The sequence below is a fragment of the Bos grunniens genome, chromosome 12 (genome assembly GCF_055505025.1).
Source record: "Bos grunniens cultivar Pamir isolate PY7600 chromosome 12, Bosgru_T2T1.0, whole genome shotgun sequence".
Taxonomy (NCBI): domain Eukaryota; kingdom Metazoa; phylum Chordata; class Mammalia; order Artiodactyla; family Bovidae; genus Bos; species Bos grunniens.
The window spans coordinates 79,839,406-79,858,435 of NC_141176.1; the positions used below are offsets into that span (position 1 = coordinate 79,839,406).

Below are 19,030 nucleotides of genomic sequence, written 5' to 3' on the forward strand. Positions count from 1 at the left end.
AGCCTACCAGGCTCCTCCGTTCATGGGATTTTCCAGGCAAGAGTACTGGAGTGGGGTGCCATTGCCTTCTCTGATTTTGACATTGGAATGTTTTAAATATTATTATATGTTAGACTGAAATGAACAGACAACAATAGCTAATAAGAAACTTTGCCTTGCCTGTGTCTCAAATCCTCCTCCTGCCCTCCCCCACCATAAAACAAAGCAAAAACTTCTTATTTTTTAAATGGAAGAAAATAGGTGCTGCTTCTTTAATGGGAAAGTAGTTAGTGACACCCTTCCCTTTTGATTGATTGGAAAGCAGTTGGGGTCAGAGAAAGTGTTTGGGGGAAATAATAATCAAATTACCTTCTCTTTGTGTGGGGCAAATATGACCCTTACTCAGATCGTGGTCAGGGCAAAGTGATGTCAATCCTGGAACCTTGCTAGGTGATCACTACTTGCTGAAATTGTCACTTATTAGTTTCATTGCTCATGGTTTAGTCCCATCTATAGCGTTCAAGATAGGAATTGTGATGGTCTTAAATAGTACAGTGTTCCAGACACAAAGAACAATGCTCATGACAGCTACCAATAAATTCAATTTGTCAAGTGAGTTTGTTATCCACATTCCATTGAACCGCAGTATTATGGTGGGGGTTAGAATTTGGAGGAACGGACTCAGGTGAATGCACTAAACAGAATTCATTTAGCAGGCAGCAGTCGAGGAGATATGGTGCTGTTAGCGAGAAGTGGCCTGGGTAACTGTGGCTCAGGGTCTAGCAAGGTAAGAGGTGGTTCCAAAAATCTCATGGGCCAGAGGGAAAACGACCATAGACATCTACCTGCTTAGAACTCCAGATAGCTGGAGTTTTTATCAACAGGTTGTGAGATGTAAGCAACCTGGCAGATTGGAAGTACTGGGGGAGATGGATACAAAGATGATTTGACACAGTCCCTTGTATTCAGTTATTTGTCTGTTTAGCATGGATGATTGAAAACAGCGATTACAGTTGACCCTTGAACCCGAGGGATTAAGACTGCCGACTCTCCACACAGTCAAAATTCTTGAGTATAACTTTATGTTGGGTCTTGGTATCTGCGATTCCTCGTATCTGTCCCTTATCCACAGATTCCACCAACTATGGATCATGTGGTACTCTAGTATTTACTAGTGAAAAAATTCACATCTAAGAGTACCTGTGCAGTTCAAACCTGTGTTTCTCCCTCAAGATGGGAAAAAAAAAAAAAATTAGTTATAATATGAAATTTTCCTTTTAGGATAATAAATTGTTATTTTTAATTTTATAATTGATTCTAGATGGTTGCACAGTAAACTGTAGCACATTGACTTTAAAATTCTGAAATACAGATGGTGAAATTGACAACATGATGGGATAAAATCAAGATTATTTTTCCATGGGCAACCGTAAAACACCAATCTCAATTCCTTATTTAAAACTTCCTAAGACAATCTGGAGATGCTGAAGTAAATATGATTTTCCTCTTAGCACTTTATGATGTAACAGGGAATAAATTGATTTCCATTCTAACAAGGCACAAATCACCTAAGACAAAGGAGTAATGGTCTTGAAATGGACTTTAATAACTTCCCGGCCTTAGAAGATGCTACAGATGTTGGTGTGGAAAGGTGATGAGCAACATTTCTTATGGTACATCAGCTTCATTTTCCCTGGGCTGAAGATTAATAACACAGGAAATTAAAGCACGTATTGTAGTAAAGCTCAGAGAAAACCAGAGGCAAAATAGCTGAAGCAAGGTCAATATCTAAGCCAGAAGTTAATAAGATCAGTGATAGCTGACACCCATGCCTAGGTATTTTTAATGAAAATTGCCCACTGAACTCCTACCAGGTAAACGGACTTAGTTATTTTTTCCTCATTTCTGGGGGATTTCATTCTTAGAGCACTCACGTTTAAACAGAAGTGTATTATTCAGGCCTAACAACTAGTAAGTGTCCCAGTGACTGAATCAGTAATGGAATAATCAAAATGAGTGTATAGAGAACTGTTGTGTGTGTTAGTGAATTTTAGATGAATAATTAGGCAGCTTAAAACTTGAGACCTCATATCATGGTTTTCTATCCATTCTTTTCAGAAATTTCTCATTTATCTTAAAGCATGTTTTAGCTTACACACTTTTTTTTATTAAATTTATTTTTAATTGGAGGATAATTGCTTTACAATGTTGTGTTGGTTTCTGTCATATATCAACATGAATCGTTTGTTGGTATACACGGTATGTATATGTCCCCTCCCACTTAAGCCTCCCTTCCCATCCCACCCCTCTGCTGCTCCTGCTGCTAAGTCACTTCAGTCGTGTCCGACTCTGTGCGACCCTATAGACGGCAGCCCACCAGGCTCCCCTGTCCCTGGGATTCTCCAGGCAAGAACACTGGAGTGGGTTGCCATTTCCTTCTCCCACCCCTCTGCTGCTGCTGCTGCTAAGTTGCTTCAGTCGTGTCCGACTATGTGTGACCCCATAGACGGCATCACAAAGCCCTGGATTGATCTCCCTACATCATACAGCAAATTCCCACTGGATATCTATTTTACGTTTGGTAAGGTATGTTTTCCACTGGTACTCTCTCAATTTGTCCCACCCTCTCTCTCCCACCACCCCATCTCCACAAGTCTCTTCTCTACGTCTGCATCTCTACAGCTGCCCTACAAATAGGTTGATGAGTACCATTTTTCTAGATTCCATGTATATGTGTTAATGTACAATGTCTGCTTTTCTCTTTCTGACATTTCTTTCTATGTAATAGGCTCTAGTTTCATCCATCTCACTAGAATAGACTCACACCCATTCCTTTTTATGGCTGAGTAATATTCCACTGTGTCTATGCACCAAAGCTTCTTTATCCCTTCATCTGTCAATGGACATCTAGGTTGCTTCCATGTTCTAACTATTGTAAATAGTGATGCAGTGAACACTGGGGTACATGTGTCTATTAGAATTGTGGTTTTCTCAGGGCAATGTGCCCACCAGTGGGATTGCTGAGTCATCTATGATAGTTTTATTTCTAGGTTTTTAAAGGAATCTCTATACTGTTCTCCATAGTGGCTGTATCAGTTTATATTCCCACCAACAGTGTAAGAGGGTTCCCTTTTCTCCACAACCTCTACAGCACTTATTGTTTGTAGATTTTTTGATGGTGGCCCCTCTGACTGGTGTAGCTTACACAATTTAATGTTAGAATTCTTTTGCAGAGGGGACATCTCTTCCTGTAGTTCTTTCTGTGTATCTGTTTCAGTAGGTTTATGGATATGAATTTGGTAAAAGGTGTCAACCCTCCTCAAAAAGGAACTTCTGTGACACCATTATATCTTGAAATGGCAGAATTGCAGGTGTGCTGTGTTTTGGTTTAGAAATAGAATGTAACCAGGTAATATTCCCTAGTATTTGTTTGTGATCTGTAGGACATTTTTACATGTTAAGTAGCCACTTATTGTTGTAAGCTAGAATTGTTTTGAAATGTTTATTTCTTCAAAGAAAAAAAATGTTTTTTCCTGGTTGAATTTTTTGTGTTAGTATGTTAGGTATGAAATCCAGCCAGGACAAGAATGAGATGAATCATGAGTGAAGTTGGAGAAGAGAAGTAGCAATGGAGAGAATGTCACCTTTCTTTCGTCATCAAAAGTGGCTGTTCAGCAGATGCCTGTTGCCCAGGTGATGGCATATAGGCATCCTTGGCGCACTGCTCAGAACAGCACCCAACTTTAGAACAAGACAGTCTATTCCAATTCCTTTTGCAATAGGGCTGGCCGTACAGTGGCTCAAACCCACCCCCAACACCATTCAGGTAATTTCCATGTTGGTGCTGGCAGGTGGAAGTACATGGAACATCTTTCTGATGCCTCAGTTGGGGCCTGAATCCCAGAATCATCTCCAGTCTTGACATTTATGAATGGAACGAGAGCAATTGCTTTCAGGACGAAATACATATAATTTGTGGTGTCACAAAATAACCCCTTGGATGTTCTTTCTGGAATGAATTCAGGGGGAAAAACCTTTAAATTAAAAAAAAAAAAAAGAAAAGTTATTCCTTTATTTGTGTCTAACTTAGGAATGGTTAAAGAGGGAAGAAGGTGGCTCATATGATACAATAACATATACACTACAATAGTGTATGCTGCTGCTGCTGCTAAGTCGCTTCAGTCGTGTCTGACTCTTCTCGACCCCATGGACTGCAGCCTAACAGGCTCCTTAGGCCATGGGATTTTCCAGGCAAGAGTACTGGAGTGGGGTGCCATTGCCTTCTCCGACAATAGTGTATATGTAATGAATATATGGGTAATAGTTATATAACTGACCCTAATAGCTGCTACCATAGAAGGTTAAAAAAAAAAAAATGCTACCTTTGGATATCTAGTCCAAAGACTCCAGTCTGTCTTTCAGATGGAAGCTAGTTCCCTATATGAGCTTCCCTGGTGGTTCAGACAGTAAAGAACCTGCTTGCAATATGGGAGACCTGGGTTCGATCCCTGGGTCGGGAAGATCCCCTGGAGAAGGGAATGGCTACCTACTCCAGTGTACTTGCCTGGAGAATTCCATGGACAGAAAAGCATGGATGGCTACAGTCCACGGGGTCACAAAGAGTTGGGCACGACTGAGTGACTAACACATTTCCTTTCCCTATATAATCTCAAGCAGAATAGTCCAATTATTTTTATTCTTCTTTCTTTTCCCCTCCCCTCTCCTCTCTTCTCCCCGCCCCACCCTTTTTTTTTTTTTTGCAGAGTATAAATTAACTGAATACCTAAGAGCACGACTCAGCCCAACAGCAGCAAGCTGTGTATCCTAGAGACACGCTCATTAGCTCCTTTTACATGTTACCTGTGGGTTTTCAAGATGTTCTGATTTCCATGTCAGGATATTGGCTTCTATGGTGCTTTCAGTTACGCTGTGGTTCTGAAGGCTAACGATGGCAAACGAGACTCCAGAGCCCCATAACTGTGAGCACTGCTGGTTTGGACAAGGAAGAGTGAAACTTTGAGGCTTGCACTAAATTTTAACACGAGAAACCTGAGATTAAATGTTTGGCATGTATTAGAAATTAAGAAGAAAAGTTTTCATTTTTATATATGTTCACAGTCTTATGTTCTAGGCGGAATATAAATTATCTTTGTTTTAGGATAAAAGAATACAGAGTTAGAGATAGCCAGATAGGATTAGCTTAGCCCAAGGTTGCAGAGCCAGGTAATTGTTTCAAAAAACAATTTCCCTAGACTAGTGATCTTCCTACAGGGTTCTTCTGGTGAGAATCTTATACTCCCTAGAGATGAATATCTTCTCCATCATCCAGTCATCCATTACTTAGATTTCTTTTAGGCCATTCTTAAATAATTTGGGCAAACTTTTATGTTTGTTTAAGTGGAGCATGTTTGCCTTATTACTGGAAGTGCATTTAATTTTTTCTAAAGGGTAATTGAATTATTCTGAAGTTGAATGCATGGTTTATGCACAGCAATATATTAGCTTGTAAGTCGGCAATTGAGGGAGTCACTAGGAATAAAACATTTCCTCCAAGCATCATAAGTATTTTAGGAGCTTACAATGTGAATTTTGATCACAGGCATCCTGTGTAGACAGGAGATTTAATTGCTTGTACCTGACAAGTATACCCATATACAAGGCCGTTTAAGAAGTAAACCGGCACCCAATGGAGTTTGGCCTAATTAAATCATCCTGGGGACATACCTAGTGGGAACACTGATGCTGTCATTACAGATTATCTCCACTAGGAGGTGCAAACAATGAGTTTATTCTGGGACTTGGAACTCTCTTTTTGAATTATGGAATAATTTCCGAAGTCCACAAATTAAAAATAGAAGACTTAACATTCTAAAAGTCATGTTTCTTCCAAAAGTGGCACATTTTTACTGGAAATGAACATCAGTACTTTTTAATGCTTTCCTCACTGCCTAGATAGGACTATTTTCGATAATTATGTTAGATGTGTCCACCTTTAATTTTTTAATGCAAGAAGTGATATTGGAAAAGGCAAAGCAATATATCTTAAAGTTCTTACACATCCATTCCTAGTTGCATGAGTACATCATTGATAGAACATTTCATTAAAATAACTTCATTTTCCTGTTTTTAATAAGTGATCAGCTTATAAATTGATTAGTTTGTTTCTTTCTTATTAGCTCTTTGCCTGGAAATTCTATTTACCCAGTTTTTTGTTTGTTTGTTTTCATGTCTTTGTGAACAACCGAAATTATTATTGTGTCATTTTTACTTATACATTATTTTTACATTTTAAATTATTTTACTTCTATGTTAGTTATATATTATTGTGATACTGTTATTATTTTTAAGTGACTATCAAGTATCTTGGACTTCCCTGGTGGCTCAGCTGGTAAAGAATCTGCCTGCAATGCAGGGGACCTGGGTTTGATCCCTAGGTTGGGAAAATCCCCTGGAGAAGGGAAAGGCCACCACTCCAATATTCTGGTCTGGAGTATTCCATGGACTGTATAGTCCACGGGGTCACAAAGAGTCAGACATGACTGAGTGACTTTCACTTTCATCAAGTATCTTAAAATTTAAGAAATAAGAGAAAATGTATTTCAGCTGGGGAAAAATTAAAAGAGCAAAGAAGTACTTTATAAGCATGGAATCATTAATTGTGGCTAATCCTGAGATAATGTCTTATAAAATTTATCTTGCCGCTACCAGGCTGATCTTGGAAAGTCCTTTTTGGTTGAGTCTCTGGGCTTCTGTTTCACCCTCACTCGCCCTGGGCATGCGGTTTAAGTGAAGACACAACCAAAAGTGTCACTTCAGTGAAGGATGAATTGATGCTTTTGAACTGTTGTGTTGGAGAAGACTCTTGAGAGTCCCTTGGACTGCAAGGAGATCCAACCAGTCCATCTAAAGGACGTCAGTCCTGGGTGTTCATTGGAAGGACTGATGTTGAAGCTGAAACTCCAATACTTTGGCCACCTGATGCGAAGAGCTGACTCATTTGAAAAGACCCTGATGCTGGGAAAGATTGAGAGCAGGAGGAGAAGGGGACGACAGAGGATGAGATGGTTGGATGGTATCACTGACTCAATGGACATGGGTTTGGTGGACTCCGGAAGTTGGTGACGGACAGAGAGACCTGGTGTGCTGCGGTTCACGGGGTCACAAAGAGTTGGACACGACTGAGCAACTGAACTGAACTGAACTGAAGAGGGAATGAGACACTTAAAAATGGATTTCATGGACTAACTTAAAGATTTTCAAGCATTTAAAAGCAAGTAACAGCTGGCTTTTATGTCTGTTTCAGAGGGGAACTACCTTGAACAGTTTCAGAATTTAGATGAAGAAATGAAGACATTACATTATCTTTCGTTTTGTTGTCGTGTTTTTTATTTTGGTCAAAAAAAAAATGTGAACTCTCTCTTGAACATGTACCATTTAAATGAAACAACACATGTTATAGTTACAATATTTGTCATATAGAGTGCCTTTTCCTACTTAAGAGAAATACAATGGCACAGTTATGTGCTTGGAGGCTGTAATCTATGGTACACACCTTGGTATGAATGCATATTTATGGCACATGCAGAGAGTAAAATGAAATATTAAGCTAAGATGGGAAATGATATCTTTGCCAGGTACATCACAGGTAAAGCCTTTTACCAATGAATATTAGAAGCCAACTCATCTTGACATCATTTAGATTAATTGATTAATCTGTAGACAGTCAGTGGCTTCCTGGTGCCCCATTGTGACTTTATCTGGCTAGTGTGCTGCATAAATATTTTTATTATATTTAACATTATGTTTAGTTAAATCCCTGGTTGTTGGGATTAGTCCCTTTACCTTGATATAAACCAGAAATGTTTTTAGCCAACCTCTCTGAAAGAAAAGCTGTGAAACATTGATTTTGCAGAATCCCACATTTTGCAGGTTCAGTGCAAGAGTAAAAATACGGCTTTCCTCTTAAAGTATGGATGTTCTTCATGTATCAGATATATTTTTTCTTGTCAACATACTGTATTTACTACCATCTTTGGGATAAATATTTACCCATCTTTTGCTCTAAAAATAGGTACTTAACAGCATTTGCGGAGATCCAGCCCGAACAACAGTAATCAATTTGATCCGGCCTCCAAAACAGGTGTCATTTTGATAAATGGTCCTAATTAAGCTGAGACTTCAGGTAGGAAACCGATTGAGTTAGTGCGTTGGCACCTATGTGGCCATGGCTGGACAAGTACAGATGTTACAGTGGGGTAAAGGCAGCACTTTATTAACTACTGAGTCAAGTCTCCAAGTTTTGCATTTCCCATTGTTTGATCAAAGTACCTCTGTGCTCTGACACCACTGGCTTTAACTTTCATTTATTCATAGTGTTGCAGGAAAATGAGGCAGCTATGGAAGTTTCCATTCTTTTGGGTCATTTTTTCCCCCCTCACTGATCTCTATGCTGCAGTGAGAAAGACAAGTGCATAAAAATGATTAATTAGAAAAGAAGCCTCATTGTTTCCAATCCATGATTCATATTCCTTCTGTACAACATGGGTTTCAACAGCTGGAAACACAGCTCTTTTATGTCTTCTTGCATTAATTTCAGTATGGATTGTCTAGGTAAAGAATATGGAGGGTGCTCTCACCTCTTCCCAAAGGGAGGAGACTTTGGTGCAAAGGGAAACTTTGGTGCAAAATGATCCAGGGACATGACCTTCTCTCCTGAATTCAGATTGCTTTGTGATCTCACAGTATCAGATTATGTCATGGACAGTATTGCAACTGGGGACTCTAAGGGAAGACATCATTTATTTTTCTTTTTTTCTTTACTTATTTTTGAGGTTTTTTTTTTTTTTTTTGGTGTGATTTTTGTTTTGTTTTGAGGGAGAGATATTTGGGGTGAATATTTCAATAATCCATGAATTTAATTCAGTTGCTTCAACTTTCTAGTGCAGAGACCAGCAAACTTTCTGTAAAGAGTCAAATAGTAAATATTTCGAGCTTTGCAGGCCATATGGTTCCTATTTCAACTACGTTCTTCTGTTGTGACGTGAAAACAACTATAGACAATACACACGTGAATAAGCATGGCTGTGTGCCAATGTAACTTTATTTATGAAATGCTAAAGTTTAAATTTCATATAATTTCACAGGTCATGAATATTCTTCTTTTCTTTTTTTTCCCTTGCAATCAATTAGAAATCAATTAGAAATATATAAAAAAAATATATATCCTTAGCTGTGCATACATGCTCAGTCACACAGTCTTGTCCTACTCTTTGCAACCCCATGGACTGTAGCCCACCAGGCTCCTCTATCCGTGGGATTTCCCAGGCAAAAATACTGGAGTGGGTTGCTCTGGCTTCCTCCAGAGGATCTTCCAAACCCAGGGATCAAACCCATGTTTCTTGCATCTCCTGCATTGGCAGGTGGATTCTTTATCACTTGACCACCTGGTTCATTCGTTATCACAACCACCTCTTAGCTTGTGAGTCCTTTGCAAACAGGCAGTGTGCCAGTTTTGGTCTGTGGCCCATTTGTTGACCCTGTTCTAATGCATTTCATGAAACACTGTGCTACACGCAGAGAATAAAATGTGTTTAGTGATGGAATGGACACATCAAAAATATGAAGTGTTATTCTTGCCTTCAAGGAACTTTTCATTCAGATGGAGAAAAAGTCAACTGCTTAATATCAATGTTATAAAAGACAGTGTAATTTAAGACTACACCCCAAACCACAGCAGTAAGGCTAAAGGTGCAAGAGTGAGAGGGGAATGCCAGTGTTCTGAGAGTCTGAACTCACAGAGTGGGATGAGGGAGGTGGGCAGCCTGAGAGATAACAGTATCCAACAGTGGCTGTCAGTGAGGGTAACAGGCAGGAAGGCCAGGGGTCTCCAAAGGGAGGAAATAGCCTGCAAGTGTCAGACATTTTTCTCTCTCTTAAGCGGTAGGAGGAAACAAACTAGTGGTATTTTATTTCTTCTCTATACAAATTTAAAGGAGTTTTCTCTTAAAATACTGTGTTGCCATAATGCCACCTGGTTTTACCTGAAGTTAACTATTCTCAAACCTAGAGTTAACCAATGTCTTTTTCTTATGGAAATGTTTGTCTTAAGCTATGCTAATGTGCTATGCATTTACTCCAGACTCTGTCTTCAAGTCTGTTCTGCCTCTTGGCTCAGAACCTCCTTGACAAACCAGTATGTTATACTCAGATATTGTTTCCCTAATCTAAGTAAACGAAACTATTTGTATGGTAATCTGTCCTTCTACAAGATTCAAGTTAATCATTTTATGGCCCAGGATGAATCATTTGGTGCCAAGATTATCCCAAAATGCATCTTATGGGCGAGGGGCCTGGTACCATTCTGAGTTTTAAGACATTCCTTTCTTTCATTAACAGACTGCTAGTGACTATATAACATCCAGCTGAAGACTAGCAGGGGGATACTCTTTCTGGCTCCTTCTGATGCCTATGTCAGAAGCTTTTTCTATCTCCTTTATACTTTAATAAAACTTTATTACACAAAAGCTCTGAGTGATCCAGCCTCATCTCTGGCCCCGGATTGAATTCTTCTCCTCCGGGGGCCAAGAATCCTGGCGTCTTTTCGTTCAACAACAACCTTTCATCAGGATGGGTTGTCAGAGAAGCGTTCAGATAGATGCACAGCTGCGAACTAGAGAAAGATGGATGCCAACACCCTCATTAGCTGTGAGATTGATCACAGGATCACAGTAATGAGGTGATGGGGCTGGGATGGGATAGGCAGACGCCACGTGCCTCTGAGAAGAAATGTGGGACAGGGTGGAGAAGTCATGGTTCAGAAATGGCAGAGAAAACTGTACTCAAGAATGCTTGTGGATGGCTGTGAGAAAATGAGCAGGCTCCTGCTAAATAGGGAAAACAAATCCTCAGAAAGCAGGGTCTATTTAAGGTAAGGAAGAATCAACACACTAACATGAGCTTGAGAAGACAGGAATGTGAGTGTGTGGCAAGGAGCAGGGTGTTTCCAAAGGACCCAGAGGAAATGATTGGATGGGCATTGGCTATGGGAAGAATCAGTAGGAACGAGAAGGAAGGAATGAGCCTTAAGAAGATGAGAATGAGAGAAGTGATTGGTGCCTAAAGATGTTTAGCTGGGGGCAATGCTGAAAGATGACAGCAAGGGAAAGGGGCAGAGATGCTGCTGACTGGTCTTGGGGTTCTGACTGAGACTAGAGGTAAAAAAAAGATACTTGGAAGGAAATCCGCAAACCTGTTCCCAAGGCAGATGTGTTGGGGTATTTAGGTCCCATATCTTCCATACCGTATAAGGTCTTGGTTGGACAAAGAAGAGGCCTATTTATTTTATGCATAAAAAACAAGAAAATTGTAAAGAATAAAGTCCATAATTTTGATAAACATGCATTTTTTTGAATGATAAAGCAAAATAACTTATTGCTTGATGGATATATCTGTTTTCCCTTATTAAGTAGTGGGGTTTTTGTTTGTTTGTTTTTAGGTAATATGTTATCCTTGAATTGTGCCATGGAAATATTTCTTTTTCCTACAAATTGGAAAAGAGAAAATTACAATAGATGAAGTTCTAACTTCCCAAGTGGGGCCACTGTCAGGCTTTCAGGAATAAAATCCCATCCAGAGACAGACCCCTTTCTTTTGAAGCTATAAAACATACCACATGCAAAAGGCTTACCATGTCTCCAGAATGGTTAGGATATTACAATTTGCAGTATTGGTTCTTTGTTCTTTTTATTCCTGGGTTTTGTGTAGTAATACTGTCCTACTGAAAGCAATAGCCAGTGGGGAAAGTTATTTTTGAACTTGACAAATATAGAGCATTCCCTTTATTATCCAGGGTTTGAAATAACTAGGAAAGAAACTACAGTTTGAAGAATTTTAGCACAATAAATCTGAAATGGAAAGAGATTCAGTGATGAGGTCTGGAAAAAATACCTAACAAATCAAAGTGATACCAGTTATGAGGAAGAGGGAAGAGACAGAGGAAATTGGGAAAACAATAAAAGAGATAATGAGAAACAATAGAAGAAGATGAAATGATAGAAATTTGTGTTTACCTGGGAGCTTTAATCCAGAAATTAAATTTGACAGGAGTAGGGTATTTGGAGAGCTTGGGAAGCAAGCTAATCATGACTTGGATCTAGGAGGTTAGAGATAGGGTCTAAGCAAGTCAATAAACAGGAAATAAAAATTGTGAAGGCATTTAAATTTAATCCAGGGAGCTTTGGGGGGATTTTGTGCAAAGTTAAAAAGACATCAGGGAAGATAATTAGCATTCAGGGTACAGGAGCAGGAAGAAGCTAGAGAAAGGCATGGTAGGGTGAGTACAGGAGATGTTCCCTACTCTGTGTTGGAATGGAAAGTCATGCCAGCCTCCCAGGTTCTGGAATGGAGACTGACTTATGAACAAGACCCTTCCTTTTGGGTCCTTACATATTGATCTGCTAAAATAAAGAGACGTATCATGTATTTGTCTTTCTCTCTCTGGCTTACTTCACTTAGTATGATAATTTCTAGGTCCGTCCATGTTGCTACAGATGGCATTATTTCATTCTTATTTATGGTTGAATAGGGTTCCATTGCATATATGTATCGTGTCTTCTTTATTCATTCATAACCTAAGTGTCACTGGACACTTAGGTTGCTTCCGTTTCCTGGCTATTGTAAGTAGCTCGGCAATGAATGTAGGAGTGCATGTATATTTTCAAATTATGTTTTTCTTCAGATATATGCCCCCATACTCTTCTTCATAGTGTAGGAGGGTTCCTTTTTTCTCTACGCTCTCTCTAGTATTTATTATTTGTAGACTTTGTGACGGTGGCTGTTCTAACCGTTGTGAGGTGGTGGCTCATTATAGTTGTGATTTGCATTTCTCATGTCGAATGTCTTTCATATGCCTTTTGTTCATCTGTGTATACTCTTTGGAGAAATGTCTATTTAGGTCTTCTGCCCATTTTTTAAGCCTTTTTTTTTTTTTTGTAGTGAGCTATATGAGCTGTCTGTATATTTTGGAGATTAATCCCTTGTCAGCACATTATTTGCAAATATTTTTTTCCATTCTGTAGGCTTTTTGTTTTGTTTATGGTTTCCTTTGCTGTGCATAAAGCTTATGATATTGCTTATATATGGAATCTAAAAAAAGGACACAAATATGCTTATTTATAAAACAGAATTAGACTCATAGACATAGAAAACAAATTTATGGTTACCAAAGGGTGGGAGGGAGAGGGGTAAATTGAGCTTGGGATTAAAATATACACACTACTATATATAAGACAGATAACCAATAAAGACCTACTCTATAGCACAGGGAACTATACTCAGTATCTTGTTATAACCTATAACAGAAGAGAACGTAAAATAAGAATATATATATATATAACTGAATCACTTTACTGTACACCTGAAACTAACACAACATTGTAAATCAAATATATTTCAATAAAAATTTAAAAATACATATTACAGAAAAATAAAAAATAGAAAGAAAGAATACAAATACTATTGACAAGCTTGGCAAGGTACAAGGGAAGCCCTAGATGCTACTTGTACAAACTTTCTTTGAAGATGATTGGATGATATGTCTCAAAAACCCCGAAAGCATCCATTTTCTGTTACTACATTATACTACTTCAAGGGATTGATTATAGGCAATGATAATTAGAGATGTCTTCAAAGATTTATGCCTATAGGTGTTTATTACAGCTTTATTTATTATATCAAATTTGGAAACAACCTAGACATACAATGAAAGCGCATTGCTTAACTAAATCTCAGCTGATTTATCCAACGTAATACAATGCATTTGTTAATATTGTGTTGCAGAAAAGATTTAATGTTGTTGGAAAATCTTTATGATAGGCTACCAAGTGGAAAAGATGTAGTTTTCTAAACCCAACTGTTGGTACAACATGGCAAGAAATATTTATATGAATGTGTGGAGATGAATATTGAATATTTTATCATTATGTTTCCTAAGAGAAAAATGTATAGTAAAGGAAGGACTGTCTGAAATCTGCCTTTTAAGAAGTCCTGTGGTTGATCTGCAAGATAAGAATTCATCCTGTGTATGGTACACAGTCATTTGATGTCTGAAGGTGGTCTATTATAGCCCCATCAAGCGGAAACTGCTTTTTCACTCATAGGCCAAGTACCTCAAATATAGGAGAGACAGCTTTGGGGCCAAACATAGAATCAGGAAAGAGGAGGCCATGTCCTGATTCCAGAAGAGGTGTGGTAGGATCATCCTTTGTGGCAAATAAATTCCTGTTCCTATACAAAGACCAAAACAGTTTTGTTTTTTTTTTAAAGAAAGGCATGGGGAGGCATGGGCTGTTTCCCCCTTGTTCTGGCTTACTGTTTTTAGACTGAGCCTTCCCTTTCCCAACATCAAAACCCCTGATCCTTTGAGTGTTACACCAAATAGACAGACTGCTTTCACCCCAAGTCCATGCTGTCATCTGTTACTGATCTTCTGGTCACCCATCTTCATTCATTGGAAGTTTTAGCTCCTAATTTTCATAGTCTTATTCCCCTCCCTGAACCGCGTCAGTATTATTTCCTCAGTGTCTGTAACATCCATTCACTCATCCAGCTTGGTTCCTCTACCTTTTGAAACAAGCATCTCTTGTTTGAATACATTCTCACAGTCCACCCATCACCTCCAATGTACTCTCTTCATTTTCCTCCTTATCCAGTTGAGGGTCCATGACTGTGTACCCAAATACCTTTCCTGAAAAATCCCTCAACTTTTTTTACCTTTCTCCCTCTGTTATTCATCTCGAGAAAAATTCTGATCCTATGACTATGCCATTCACTGTCTCCTTCCCCGTGTCTAAGCAGTTGAATATTCCTAGATTAAAAAAACACGTAGGAGGGCAGCCTGGTATAACTTTATTTTTAAATGCATGATCACAAACCTCAAATAGTCCACCACTGATCCGCTGCTCTCTTACTGTATTTCTCTACAGACTCACTTTCCCACTTTCTGAATGGCTGTTTCCTATCACCTGCCCTCCTCAAATCTCTCAGAACATTTCACGCGTCTTTTGTGATTGGTGACCCTGCTTCTAACCTCATTGAGAAGACAGAAGCCATCAGGGAGACGCTTATTTATCTTCGTACTACCAAATCTGTACACTCACGTACATACGTCTTTCTTAGTGTTATAGGGGAAATAATCTCCTTCTGGGGCTTCCCAGGTGGCGCAGTGGTAAAGAATCCACCGGCTAATGCAGGAGATGCAGAAGACGCGGGTTCAATCCCTAGGTTGGGAAGATCCCCTGGAGGAGGAAACGGCAACCCGCTCCAGTATTCTTGCCTGGAGAATTCTATGGGCAGAGAAGCCTGGCAGGCTACCATGCATGGAGTCTCAAAGACACTCCGAGTCCCCAAGAGTCTCCACAACTACACACAGCACACAGCATCCCTCCTCCTGTCAACTTCAGTACTTTTACTTTCCATTGGACTCTAGCTCTAATTTTCTTCCTTCTGCAGGCCTTTCTTCTCTGCCTTCTCCCTTCACCTTGCCTCATTAATATTTTCCTCACTTCCCGATCAGTGAGTAAAATCAGACTGAAAAGCTTGGGTCCCCTATTCTGCTCAATCATTTGCTCCTTTCCTGTTTTCTTGATAATCGCCCTCCTTTAAAATAAATGTCTACACAATTTCTAGTGCTTTACTTCCAGTCTTGTTTAACTGAACACTCAGCTGAAACTGCTCTTCTTAAGGTCACAAATGACCTTCACTTGGCCCAATTCAGTGGCCTCATCTTTGCTCTCTTTGATCTGAGAGTTCACTCAGCACTGGATTCTCTGGAGCACTCCCTTCCTGAAATACAATCTCATTTTGATTTCTTTAACTTTGGACTTTTTTTTTTCTGCTTTTTTTCCTCTCCCTTTATTATTTTTCACTCCTCTGTTACAAAATTTTGGTGTTCCTGCCCATCAAAAGTGGGACTCTCTCCCTTCTTCTTTCCCTATACTTTCTCTCTTACAGATTTCACTCTGTAACCATAAATTTAACATTGTCTCCCACTGCCATCTTGACATCTCCAGTTGATTGTCTTACAGGCTTGTCAAGTTTCTCATGTCTGAAATGCAATCTTGAATTTTGTCGTCCTCCAAATTTGTTCTTCTTTCAGTCTGCCGTGTCTCTATAAGGACCACCACTATATACCCAGTTGTTTGAGAAAAACACTGAGAGTCATCCTTACTTTGTCCCTTCACCTTTCACATCCAATTTATCACCCAGATCTATAGCTTTCACTTTCTATATATCTCAGAACCATCTATTACTGCCCATTACTGTCATCAATTTTCTAAGCCACATCACACAGTCTCTGACTTGAATCACTGCCGCAGTCCCCAAAGTGTCCCTGCTCCCACTCTTGCCCCCTTTCATTCATTCTTCAGCCAAAAGTGCTTGCTTTTTTAAAGTTAAATCTCATTTTGCTGCTTGGATGAACTGTGGCCTCTATACTATGGGCAAGAAGGTTCTTTGGTCTGTCATCCCTACCTCATTGTGTGCCTCTATCTAGTTTGCTACTGAGATTTCATTTTTTTAGATCTCAGATTAAATGTAGTTAATTCCAAGAGGCTTTCCTCTAACCTTCTGACAAGAGTTGATCTTCTTGTCATTATTATTCTCCAGCCCAGAACTATTTTAGTTTTCTTAATAACACTTATAATCTCTAATTATGTATATTTGCATGTTTGTTGGGTGTCTTGTCTGGTAGGCTGGAAGCCCTCAAGGATAAAACCAAAGCCTCCTCTGGGCCCTGTTTTACCCCGTTCCTGGCACAGTGCTTGTGCATAGTACATAGTGTGTTTTCAATAGGTATTTGTGAACAGAATGAGTAGATGCCTGTTTACCAAGTGTTGATTCTATTTGGTGCCGATGATGTGAAAAGAAAGGATAAAAATGATCCAGATTGTAAGATGATTGCTGTGATGCCTGGGTGACACAGGATAAGTGGTAAGGATTGGCAGCACGATATGGGAAACGGAAAATGTAACAGTGAGGTTTAGAACTTGAAAAATGACAAAATGATTATATCTTTGCGGGTATGAGGAAGGAGGGCAATGGAAAGGTCTGGGGAAAAAATGCTGGGAGCTCAGTATTCTCTAACTTTTGTGGGAGATCTTATACTTAAAAATCTTTTGGGCAACCTGACTCAAAAATAGAATTCACAAAACTACCTAGAAGAGAGTATGGTACAGAAAACACGAAGGCATTAAACTTGAGAAAGGTTGTATAGATATTAGGTCCTCGGTAACTACATACCGAGTGAGTCCATGAGTACACACCAAGGAAATGGTTAAGAGGAAGGTTATTTTCATGACATGCTTATTGGTTATCACAGAATTCCCCTGATGACTGTCTTATGCCTTACAGTGTTCATATGAAAGACATCCCTTCATCTGGCTACATAAATGAAATCAATCATTTAGCAGCAGTTGGCTTATCATATTACACTACTTTATATGAAAGATGCTATCCATAAAGGCAATCGTAATGGGTGGTTTAATAAGGCAAACACTGCTAAAGAATACAATTTAACTGTATTCTTAGCAAACACAATACTTTTTGCAATGCACTCGTTTGTTTTATTAAAGCCAATTATACATTTGTTTTGGCTTGTTTTTACTGTACAAAAGAAATTTGAAATACTTAATAGTCAATTACTGTGAGCGTGCAGATAAAAATAATGAATGTTATCACACAAAGACTTTATATATAGGAGGCAAGGCAGACATGAATATAGCATATGGAAATTTGTCAGAAATTAATGACTTCTGTTTTAAATCTTGGTAGAGCATTCAAGGAAGAAAAACCTTTAAATCAATAATATTCCTACCTGGGTCCATGTTGGTGACTGACATGATTATATCTAAATGGGATAGTGGTGAAAGCTACAGTCAGGGTCCTCTCAAGAAAACTGGCTTTTTCCCTTACAGCATCTTTGACACAATAGACAGGTAAATTCTTGGTGCTTAGATCTCTATATTTAGTCACTTTGGAATATTTGATGCTTTTTTTGAGTCATCAGAAAGGAACTCTGAACTTGCCTTCATGAGATAAAGGAGAATTACATACAAATAATTGGGTCAAGGAATGATGACTATACCTATAATAAAATTATAGTTATGAATTAATAAGTAGATGTCTTATTGACCAACCATTTATGTAGCACTCATAATATTTCAGGCACAGTACTAGATATAGAAGATATTTCAGGGTCAGTACTAGGTATATAAAGTAGATACAGTTCTTGCAGTATAAAGTTGAAAATTTCAAGGTGAAACGAAGCATTGAACAGGTTGCTCCAATGACATATGATATATGCAGCTTAGAGGAATTAAGAGTATGGAGAGCATTCATCTATGTGGGTTCTACCTCATGGAGATCAGGGAAGGCTTCTTGGAGGAAGTTATAATTAAAACTAAGCTTTCATTTAAGTAGGAGTCAGGCAAAGATGCAGAGAAGGCAATGGCACCCCACTCCAGTACTCTTGCCTGGAAAATCCCATGGACGGAGGAGCCTGGTAGGCTTCAGTCCAGGGGGTTTCGAAGAGTCGGACACAACTGAGTGACTTCACTTTCACTTTTCAGTTTCATGCATTGGAGAAGGAAATGGCAACCCACTCCAGTGTTCTTGCCTGGAGAATCCCAGGGATGGGGGAACTTGGTGGGCTGCAGTCTCTGGGGTTGCACAGAGTCGGACACGACTGAAATGACTTAGCAGCAGCAGCAGCAGCAGCAGGCAAAGAGGACAGAGGAAAGAGCATGTGTATAGGTTTAGGTCCTGGAGCCTTTGGAAAATGGAAACTGGCTCCAGACTGGCTGGAGCTTAGAGTGTTAGGAAAAGTGGCAGAGATATGCCCAGGAGATGGATTGAGAATGGGTTTGGATTACTTTGTGCATAATAACAAAGGAATTTGTTCAGTTCAGTCACTCAGTCATGTCTGACTCTTTGCAACCCCATGGACTGCAGCACGCCAGGCCTCCCTGTCCATCACCAACTCCTGGAGCTTGCTCAA

At 39.2% G+C, this 19,030-nt stretch overlaps 1 long non-coding RNA gene across 1 annotated transcript in view; it reads left to right on the forward strand.

Moving 5' to 3' along the window:
- Positions 1-10,712: 10,712 nt before the first annotated feature.
- The window catches only part of LOC147361966 (uncharacterized), a 46,279-nt gene continuing 37,961 nt past the window's right edge, over positions 10,713-19,030 (forward strand). The window contains exon 1 of the long non-coding RNA XR_015138412.1: positions 10,713-10,906. This is a non-coding gene — a long non-coding RNA (uncharacterized LOC147361966). The remainder of the gene's footprint in view (positions 10,907-19,030) is intronic.